This window comes from Prinia subflava, chromosome 2 (genome assembly GCF_021018805.1).
Source record: "Prinia subflava isolate CZ2003 ecotype Zambia chromosome 2, Cam_Psub_1.2, whole genome shotgun sequence".
In the NCBI taxonomy this organism is placed as follows: Eukaryota; Metazoa; Chordata; class Aves; order Passeriformes; family Cisticolidae; genus Prinia; species Prinia subflava.
In genome coordinates this window covers 87,809,247-87,818,769 of record NC_086248.1, presented here as the reverse complement: position 1 = coordinate 87,818,769, position 9,523 = coordinate 87,809,247, and the positions used below count along the sequence as shown (strand labels likewise).

The 9,523-nt window shown below is 44.6% G+C and overlaps 1 long non-coding RNA gene across 1 annotated transcript; it reads left to right on the top strand.

The window, feature by feature from the left end:
- Nucleotides 1-238: 238 nt before the first annotated feature.
- On the top strand, nt 239-3,791 carry LOC134547785 (uncharacterized). The gene is made up of 3 exons (XR_010079605.1): nt 239-444; nt 1,452-1,539; nt 2,778-3,791. It is a non-coding gene; the product is annotated as an uncharacterized LOC134547785 (long non-coding RNA).
- Nucleotides 3,792-9,523: the final 5,732 nt, after the last annotated feature.

The following is a 9,523-nucleotide window of genomic DNA, read 5'->3' as shown; positions in this document are numbered from 1 at the left end:
CTCTCTCTCAGTTCTGCCTGTGGCCCTGTAGTGATGGTGGGGGCTGTCCTTCCTCAGCCAAGAAGAAGTGACAGAAACTTTTATCAGTAGCTCTGGCCACTGACAAATATTCCCTAAAAAAATATCTTGGCCTGTTACAGCAATGCAGGTGAGCAAAGCCCTGCCCAAGTTTTACTGCCTCATTTAAAACCCTTCTGATATGCATCTGTATCCTGGGTGTGAAAAGGAAGGGCTGTGCATGTGGTGTGTCTCTGGGGAATGCATGTGAGAAGACACAGACCAGCAAGAATTGTGACTCCACCTTTCTCATTCCCTGTGGAGACCTGTGTCAGTCAGACGTGGTTATTGTTGGCCACTCAGTGCCACTCCGTGGGAAAGCAGTGCTCCGGTACCCTCGACATGCTCAGTGAGAAGGTGTTGGTTCCCACAGTGTTTTCAAAGAAGGTACAAGTATTTCCAGCTTATTGAAACATTTGTTTTGACTTTTATCACACTTTATAAAAGTCTTTGAGTTTTGTCTATTAGGTTTCCGTGCCATAATATTATGACGGGTCAGAGCATAATAGTCTTACTGTTTTGACTCTAAAGCATGCCATAACATGGGTCAAGCTGATGAAATCAAAATGAAATTAATGTTTTATTTTGACAAGATTGTGTTTCTCTTTCATTTGTTTGATAAAGTCAAAGTAAAAATGTCAGCAGGATTTTTCCACAGTGCAGTCTCAAAATTATATTTTCTCATTCAGGTGTGGATTTTGAATGGGCACCACAACCTTGTTTTTTGCTCAGATCATAATGGAAATATTTTACATGGATAGCATCTCAGAATAACAGACTCTACTTGACTTGTCAGAAGTTCTAAAGAGCCTGTTGCAAAAGTACAATCTTGCACTATACTTTGAACTATGCCACCGTCTACTGTGTAGTTCCCAGTCACCCATCCCTTCTGTTCAGCTAGCATGAACCCAGTCCAGAAACAGACTGAGAAGGAAGAGCTCCTGAAAAACTGGGAGTTGTGTCCTGTTGGGTCAGGGAGCCTCCGAATTACAGAATAAAATTGTCCTAGAACAGCAGGGTTTCTGTAAGGGGCCAGTGGTATAGACATGCTCTCTGTGCCTCTAAGCCTGATCCAGATTTCATTCATGTAGCACCCAGAAAGCACGATCTTTTAATCCTCTTCCTAGTCCTTGTTTCTCACGTACAATGTTAGACAAATGTTTGTTCCTGCTTTCCCCTCCCCATCTTTGTCTACTTTGGACTGAAGTGTTGCTGAGACTGAGACTTAATTACTGTGTGTACAGAGCACCTGGGGCACCGTGGGGGTCTTGATCTCTGCTTCTGGTGACTGATAATGTATCCTTTCTATTGTGCAGTTTTCTACTCTGAATACTGACTTTCATGGTAATATATTTATTTCCCTTGTTTATTCCAACTCTTTTATTTTTCCCCAGAGCTTCCCTTTGTTTGCTTGGTTGTGCTCTGATGCACAGGTATTTATCTAAATGGGGTCTGCTGTATTTGTACCAGCCCAGGTGGCAGGTAAGATGCAAACATCAGACACCTCTTTACACATCCCCAGGTCCCCTGAATGATTGATTTATTGCTTTCTCCCTTATCAGCTTTTCTTTCTCATAACTGGGGGTCAGCTTGCATGGACTAACACCTTCAGGGAGGCCCTATTTCCTACATACATCAGCTTTACTGGCTTCTTATTATCTCAGCCCTATCTGTACCTTTGTTCAATTCAAGAGGTAATTAAACTCAAAGCCAAAGCAAATGTCAGGGTGATAATGAGACAGATAAGATTAAAAAGAAGTTGGGTTTTTTTTTTAAGACCTTACACATACCTGAAGTGCCTGTTGGCCCACAGCCAGTGGAAAGTTTCCTTTCTTGCTTGGATATATCAGAAAAGTGACCATGTTAAAAAATGGCACCATCTCACTCCAGGTGTGTGCTGCTGAGAACAGCACCTACCTGGCAAAGCACTCAAGCATAGAAGTATTTACCCTGAAATTGTTTACTCATATGCTTAAATTTAAGCACGTGCTTTAGTGTTTTGTTCAACCAGTGCCCCAACCCAGTGCAGCTTGAGTGGGTGTAATTTGGCGGGTGCAATTCCATTCATTTCAGTAATGCCATGGGAGTCACTCTGGGCTGCAGCCATTGCCTTCAGTCTGCTATTCCTGCCAAAACCCCACAGTGAGAGCCAGGGCTTTACCATGCTGCCCAATGTGCAGGAGAGCTAGGAAATTACCTGGTCACTCCTTAGGGCTGCACAGTGCCATGCACCACCTGCTAGACTCCATCTTTCTCTGCATTGTTCTGGGATGGAAAGATGGACATGCTCATCTCTGCTCTGGGATAAGTCTTTTTCAGCAGGAGCCCCCAGTGGCTCAGAAACCACTTTTGGGGGAAAATGTACAGGGGGTGTTGTGGGCTCACTCTGCCTCATGGGCTGTCCACGCTTCCTTATGCTTTTCTGCACTGAATGAGTTTATAATCTGAAGCAGACTTATGGTGTAATTTTCAGAGGTTGGGGTGGAGAAGCCACTAATCAAAAAGAGCTGCAGTTTTCCAAGGGAGCTTCAAAGCTCTCTGCAAGCAGGAGAGCCTGTGAAGGGTACACATGTTGCTGGCTAGGCAACCCCTGATGGTTAAAGTTTTACTTAAGCCCATGTGTTTTTCCACTGGGTATTTTTATCCTCTGAAGTCTACTGTACTTGGCTATGTACTGTAAACACACCCCTGTTGATCTCTCCCATGTGTTTACTTTGCAGCTGGGGGAGCACAGCTCATCATGCTGGCTGTTGGTAGCTGGCTGAAAGTGAAAATGAAGCACCAAAGCACCCCAGAAGCCCTGGTGCATCCTGCCTATCTCCTCCTGTGGCCTCTCTACCATGGAAGCCTGCTCTCTGCCTCCCTCCTGGCACAGGCAGATGCACCTGAGACCCACGCTGTCCTCAGCATCCCTTTTGCAGTCTGGCTCCCATTCTGCTCTGTTGCCTTGGCAGCAATGGGTTCTCACCTGCTAAGAAAAAGAAGTTGTCCCAATATGCCTCTCACAGAATGAGTGAGAAGTGGATTTGTTATCTCGTATTGGAATGCTGAGTAGAGCTAGTAAGAGAAAAGTCTCTGTGCTGAGATCATGCAATAAGCCTGTGAGGGAGTCAGCAGCCAAAGGCTCTGCATCGGTGCAGCACCTCAATGGCCTTTCAGCAGCTTTCAGTGTTTTGAGGTGGATGCTAACTGCCAACAGAGTGATTCCACAGGGCTCTGCATCCTGAAGAAAGATATTGGAAGTGATGACACCAAGGTCAAGTAACTATGTAAGCAGTAAAATTTATTAGACCCTTACCATGTCTCTGCCCTTTGGGGACCCTTTGACATTTGCCAATACGTCCAAGTTCATCCCAGAACCTTTACCCTGAGGAAGGTGAGCAATTTTTTTTATTCCTCCCTTAACTAAATGCCAATTTTTACAAAGTAGGTAGAAATATCAGGTCTCTCAAAATTCCCTTTTCTCTGCTGCTGGGCTCAGAAACTGGGAGGGTGTGGAGCTACTAGGCTCCAATAGTTGCATGAACATTGTTCTGTCAAGATACCAAACTAAGAAATATTTTCATGGAGCTCTGAAAATAAGCAAGCAAATAGGAAGCAAGGGAAGACACTGTTGAGAAAGGTCAAGTACAGCAGAAAGTTCTGCTGTTACAGCCACATCTTCACCCTGCTCTTCACCCTGTGAAGAGGGTTTGTGCTTTGGGTGAAGCTTTGGTCTGCCTAAATACCTGTCTGTCTCCTCCCTAACACTGTCGGTAGTTTTTGACTGAAAAACCGTAAGTTACACCAATGGGTGCTCCTTTTCTGTAATATAAGTTATAATAATTTAAAAAATTCTTTGAAAAGATTTCTTTATGCCATCAGCCTTCCATTATTTATTGACTGTCTTACTTTGGAAGACATCTAGGATAGAAAAGTTTAATATAAAGTCATGAAGAGATATCTATGTAATTTTGAATATGGATTGTGAATACATATTTAACTGCACTATATTATACATATTAGGCTGAATATATAAAGGGTTATATAAAGCCCCTGCAGAAAGAACTCAGCTCCCAGGCTGAAATCTTTAGAAATAATTGCCACATATTTATTACTCATAAGCAAAATGTCTTTTTCTAAATGGTTTAGAAAAAGAACAGTGGTCAAATAGAAGAGAATCACTCTTTCAAATAAACAACTAAGCCCACACATTTAGGAGATGTGGTTCTTGTCATGTCTGGGACAATACTATGGAAGCAAAATAAAATTTGCCTGGATATTTGCCACTTGAAACTTCCTTTCTCCACCTGGGATAAAAGACAAGCAGGCTTCACCCATTGTGGTGTGAAAGTCCTTTAGGTTTCTGCTGCTTGTCTTTCGATGGGTTTACCAATGGATTGCTTGGCTGTCATGGGTGTGCTTATAGGCAGCATTACCTATGGAAGTAAGTGTGAAGGAAGCCTCCTCTGTGGAGCAGGTGATGTGGTCTCTCCCCACTCCCAGTGTCTTGATCCCACCCAGAGCAGATCCTGGAGGTCCTGAGGTCAGGGCACAAACCACAGTCTCCCCAGGAGAGGTGACTCACTGTGAGACACTGCACGCTGAGACACAAAGCTAACAAACGCCGCTCTGGGAACAGTGGGCGGATGCGCAGTGGGTGGCAGACACTGGATACCCCACCTCCCTCTGGGGCAACAGACGGAGACTGAGGTGGCTGCAGAGCTTCCAACACCACAAGGACATTCAGATCCTGCTGAGGGCAAAGACGCCCACTCACTGCCATGACCAGGGGCTCTGTAGAGATGGGTAAAATGTCCCTGGGACCAGGACTTGCTTTCACCAAATACTAAAGCCCAGACAGGAAAATTACATTATTCCTCTATGAGCATACTTCATGGGAGCTGCTGCAGCTGAGAAGGCTCCTGAGCAGTGGTGTACTGCAGCAAAGCTCTCCTTTTATCTCCAGGCTTTACTCTGCTTCCAGCCTCTGTGCAATGGGTCAAAAATGGTGAACCGGCCTGAAGTCACGTCTGCTTGTGTGTTCCCTTGCTCCTAGACCCTGCCAGTGTGGTGCTGCGAGAGTGTCCCCCAGTGTGGATGGACTGAGTTCATTGTTGGTGTCAGGGGGGTCTGTCTGGCCCAATTAAGCACCAGCCCCCAACAGATGCTGTAGAAACAGAGGAGTTGAAGACTGTAGGAAAGAACTGAGTAAGATGAAAGCCAAAAAGTAGAAGTGTCTGTAGATACTTCTCCCAGCTTTTGCTGCTTTTCTGTCATAAAAACTTAGCAAGAGGATGTTTAAAATGCCTGTCATGCACTTACTCATTCAGTTTGTGATGCCTGGTATTTCAGGAGAACAATGGGATCCAGCTCATACTGTTGCAGTGTGTGTACACAGCTTAAGGGAAGGGCAATTGCACCTCTGCTCATGAAAGATCCTGTCACGGCACTTGGACAGGAGATGAGCTGACAGGGTTCCACAAAGATAAGTGACTCTTCCACTTCAACCCTTGCTCTGTACAAGAAATATATCTTGCACATCTTGTACAAAAGTGCAAGAAATTATTTTCTTGCTGAGAAATCAGGAACTGAAGATTGAGGCAACCAGCTGATTACACCAGGTATTGCAAAATTAGAAATAGGAAACTGCTGCAGTGTTTTGGGGAATATCTCCTGGCCTTTTCAGCATGGGGTCACCCATTTTTGGGAAAGAGTGAGATGCTGAGGTTGTAAAAATGTGCCCTTGCCTTTCCCTGGGTGCATGTATAGAGGAGGTCAGCTATGAGCACCATGAGATCTCGTCATGTAGCTGCCGATACATACAGATAAAAAAGAAGATGTAAATTTCTGCAGCAGAAATGGTGGGATCAACACACAGTTGAAAAACTGAGACAGACGGAATGCCCGTGACATCCATGGATTGAAAGTTATAAGCAGAATGAGGCACTGCATGAAATCTGCCATTCACCTCATGAGCTGCCAAGAGTGGTATTAAAAAAAAAAAAAGGGTAGTCTTGAACATGTTATGGAGCTTGGGATCAGATTTTCGAGGTTCCCGTGGAAAATCAAACCAGCATTAGTTTGATTTTCCAGTCCATCTAGGGTTTGGTTAAAGAATCATTTTGCACGTCTCTATTCTCTGGCTGGGAGCAGAACAGCAGATGTGCAAAGCTGCAAAGCAGTTTCCAAGGTATCTCCTGAACACAGCATCCTGCTGGTAGCCCTTAACACAGATATTGCTTGCTTTCCCTCACGCTGCTGAACTCTAGAAGGAGTCACATTTCCCTTGAGGCATCTTTCTAGGACTGCTGTGAAAAGCTTGAGTAAAGAAATAGGCAGTGCATAACCCCCTGTATTTTACTTTTTGGTGGTACATCAGGACAAGTCTCAGCTGTTCAGAAATAAACGGTGGTCCCCCATAGTGGAAAGAGCAAGGTAGGGAGAAGAGTGCTGAGAGAAAGGGCTGATCTAAGGGAATAGAAAAAGGTTTTAAGCCCTTGTTCCCTCATTTGCTTTGACACCCTTATTTTTCTCATAGTGGGCCACATCTCTTGTCTGGTTTCAAGTTCTTCAAAGTCCGGCACATCATCTCCGTGCTCATCTCATTTCACTGGGGCACTTTACAGTTTCAGTTTTACGTTACTTATAGGTGAGTCAGCCCCTTTCCCCAGGTTCTTTTATTTATGATCAACCTGTCAAAGAAAGAGAAAATAGAAACTGTGACTGTAGAGAACTTTCCTTCCTGAGAGTTCTGAGCCTGGAAACGTGGTGGAGGCTGCACTGGCAAGAGTTGTTTTCTCCAGGCCTGAGCCCTGGGGTCACCTGCAGTTTCTTGTGTTTTTGGGGAGAGGAAATGTCACCTCATCCTTCTGCCCCCAAAGCTTGGTATCCTTGAAACTGTTTTAGAATGAATTGGTGGGTTTGGTTCATTTATGCATCCAATGTCTCAGCAGAGACATTAGTTAGTGTAACACTTGGAAAAATGAAGAATGGAAATATTTTCCTCTCTGTGTCAGCCAGAAAGGGTTCAGAGAGGATGGGGAGAGCCCATGGCAGCACACTGGTGACTTCTTGCATGGTGGGCTGTCATATACACGGATCAGAAATCCCTGGTACTAACAGAGGGAAGTATCAGGGGGGTTCCGTGATCTCGTTTAACCTGAAGTGTGGGGGGACACTGGAAACTCTAAACTGCATTCCTCCTTTAAAGTCACACCAGGATCTGCTGTAGTGGGACTGTACGCTATTCATGCGCCGCTCCCTGTTCGTATCCAAGACAGTTTCCTGTTAAGGGAGCAAACCTTGCTCTTAAACCCTTGAGGGTGAACTATGTAGCCAGACTCTTCCTGGACCATGGACTTGGACCTGGTCTTAACACAGCCTCAGAACCTACCTCAGTCAGTACCAGAGGATGTCATTTATGGCTCAGGCCTACAGGAATATTTCTGAAGCCAGTGGTACTCTGCTAGATTTCTTTTTTCTTGTCATTTTAATCAATGACAAGAAACTTTTGAGGAAAGGTTTCATTCTTTTCCACTCCTTTGAAGTTTTGTAACTAATCACAAAGCCAAGCCAGCCACCTTGTTTGCACAATCTGACCAGAATCACTGAGAAGCTAAATACATTCAAAAAGAGGGCCGTGAGAATGTTCTGTTCATTCTGGGGATCCTTTCTGCAAGAAGTGTGGGAGGAAGCTTCCTAGCGAGACCTGCAGTTCTGCTGGGTCATCATCCCCAGTACAGACCAATACAGATGTTTTACAGGAAGGAATTATTTTCTTCAGCAAACCCATTAAGAAGACTTTGGCTTGAGCTCAGAAGGTTTTATATCCTTTCTGTGCCTCTTAGATGCCTATGTTCTTTGCCTAACAGATATACTGGTGAATCCTGGGGAGAGGTAAACAGAAGAGATAAAGACTCTGAAGCTCAGAGCTTGTTTGCCTGGTGCCTGTTTGAATAACATACAACAAAGCTTTATTAGCACAAAGCAGCAAGGTCTGCATGTGGCCAGAAATCACTCCTGCCTGTTGTCTCTGCACAGCCCAGGCACTCACTCCTTATCCCTGGTTTATACAGCTGGCCTGAGGACCACCCCAGGTAACAAAGAAAACATCAGCTCTTGAGAGATCCCCTGGGAATAGAAAGATGTCGTATTATTTACCCGTCTGGATTTATGCATGTGTGTGTGTGTTTAACAAGGAGCCCTGTGCCTGCTGGACTCCCGAGGCTGGAATTTATACAGGCCAGCATTTGGCTGCTGCAGTTTATCTTGAATGCAAGAATAATAAACTCAGCTGACAGGATGATGTATGCAAAGCATCTTCTCCTCCCACGGCGTGTGGTAGAGGTGTCTGGTTTGCAGGGAGCCCTATTATTAAGTGATTAGCCTTGCGACATTATCAATATCAGATTGCTTAGGGGCTTTGTGGGATCAGCAATACAGTAGGACTTGGTGTCCATCTGTCACAGTGGCAGTCAGATACAGAGGGTGGTGGGACAGCATTACCTGGGCAGGTGAAATAGATGTGTGGGTTTGTCACATGAAGACTCCCAGAGATATTTGCAAAAGAAAACAGAGTTGCTCCTTCCTTATCGTAGTTCCTTTATGAGATAACTTCTGCTACATTGTTTTAATGGCCCTCTTTGTCTTGTCCTTCCTTGTCATGCTGCTGGCTCCCTTTCAGCAAGAACGAAAACAAAAGCATCCCAAGCACCACTGAATATTGTGATTTCTTGACTTTTCAAGCAAGGTTGATTTATTCACCCCTAATTAAGTTTCAGCATCCGGGCAGCTTCAATCTCCTCTTTGTGCTTCCGCCAGTTCAGATGGTAATTCTGAGATCCTAGTAAGCCTGGATCATTGGATATTTTTTTCATCGTCGAAGGAAGATCCTGAAAAGACCATAAAACACCAACAGCTTGCTGTACTGAGTGTGTCTGACCCTGAATAATCATTAAGGCCCACATGCCAAAGGCAGATCAAGCACTTCAGGGGATTTGATTGTAACTATTTAAACTCTGTTTTGCTCACATTATAAATTATGCCCACAAATTGTATAATGCAAAACGTCCTTCACAGCCACACCTCACTGTGCGTGTTTCCTCTTGTTGATACTTTTATCTTACCCTAGTTGTGACACCAAAATCCCCTAGGTAAGGGCCTGCTGTTGCCATTATATAAATTTACAGTGTTGTATACTTGAGTAATTACAGTGGATTTTATATCTGTGGGAATTATTAGTCCCTGAAGTGCAACTGCTCCCATGATACAGCATGACTCTCAGAAGAGGGAACATTAGGCCAAGTACAGGCAGGCCAGACTGGCGCTTGCAAGGAAATTTGGGTCTAATCCATCATGTCCACATGGAGCGGGCTGGAGTCTAGATTGTAAAGCCTTTCTAATTCCCTTACCTCCCAGTAAGTCTTTGGTGTCCTGTGGGACAGACTAAGAGTTGATCATGTGCTCCTGGGAGGTAGAGCTTTTA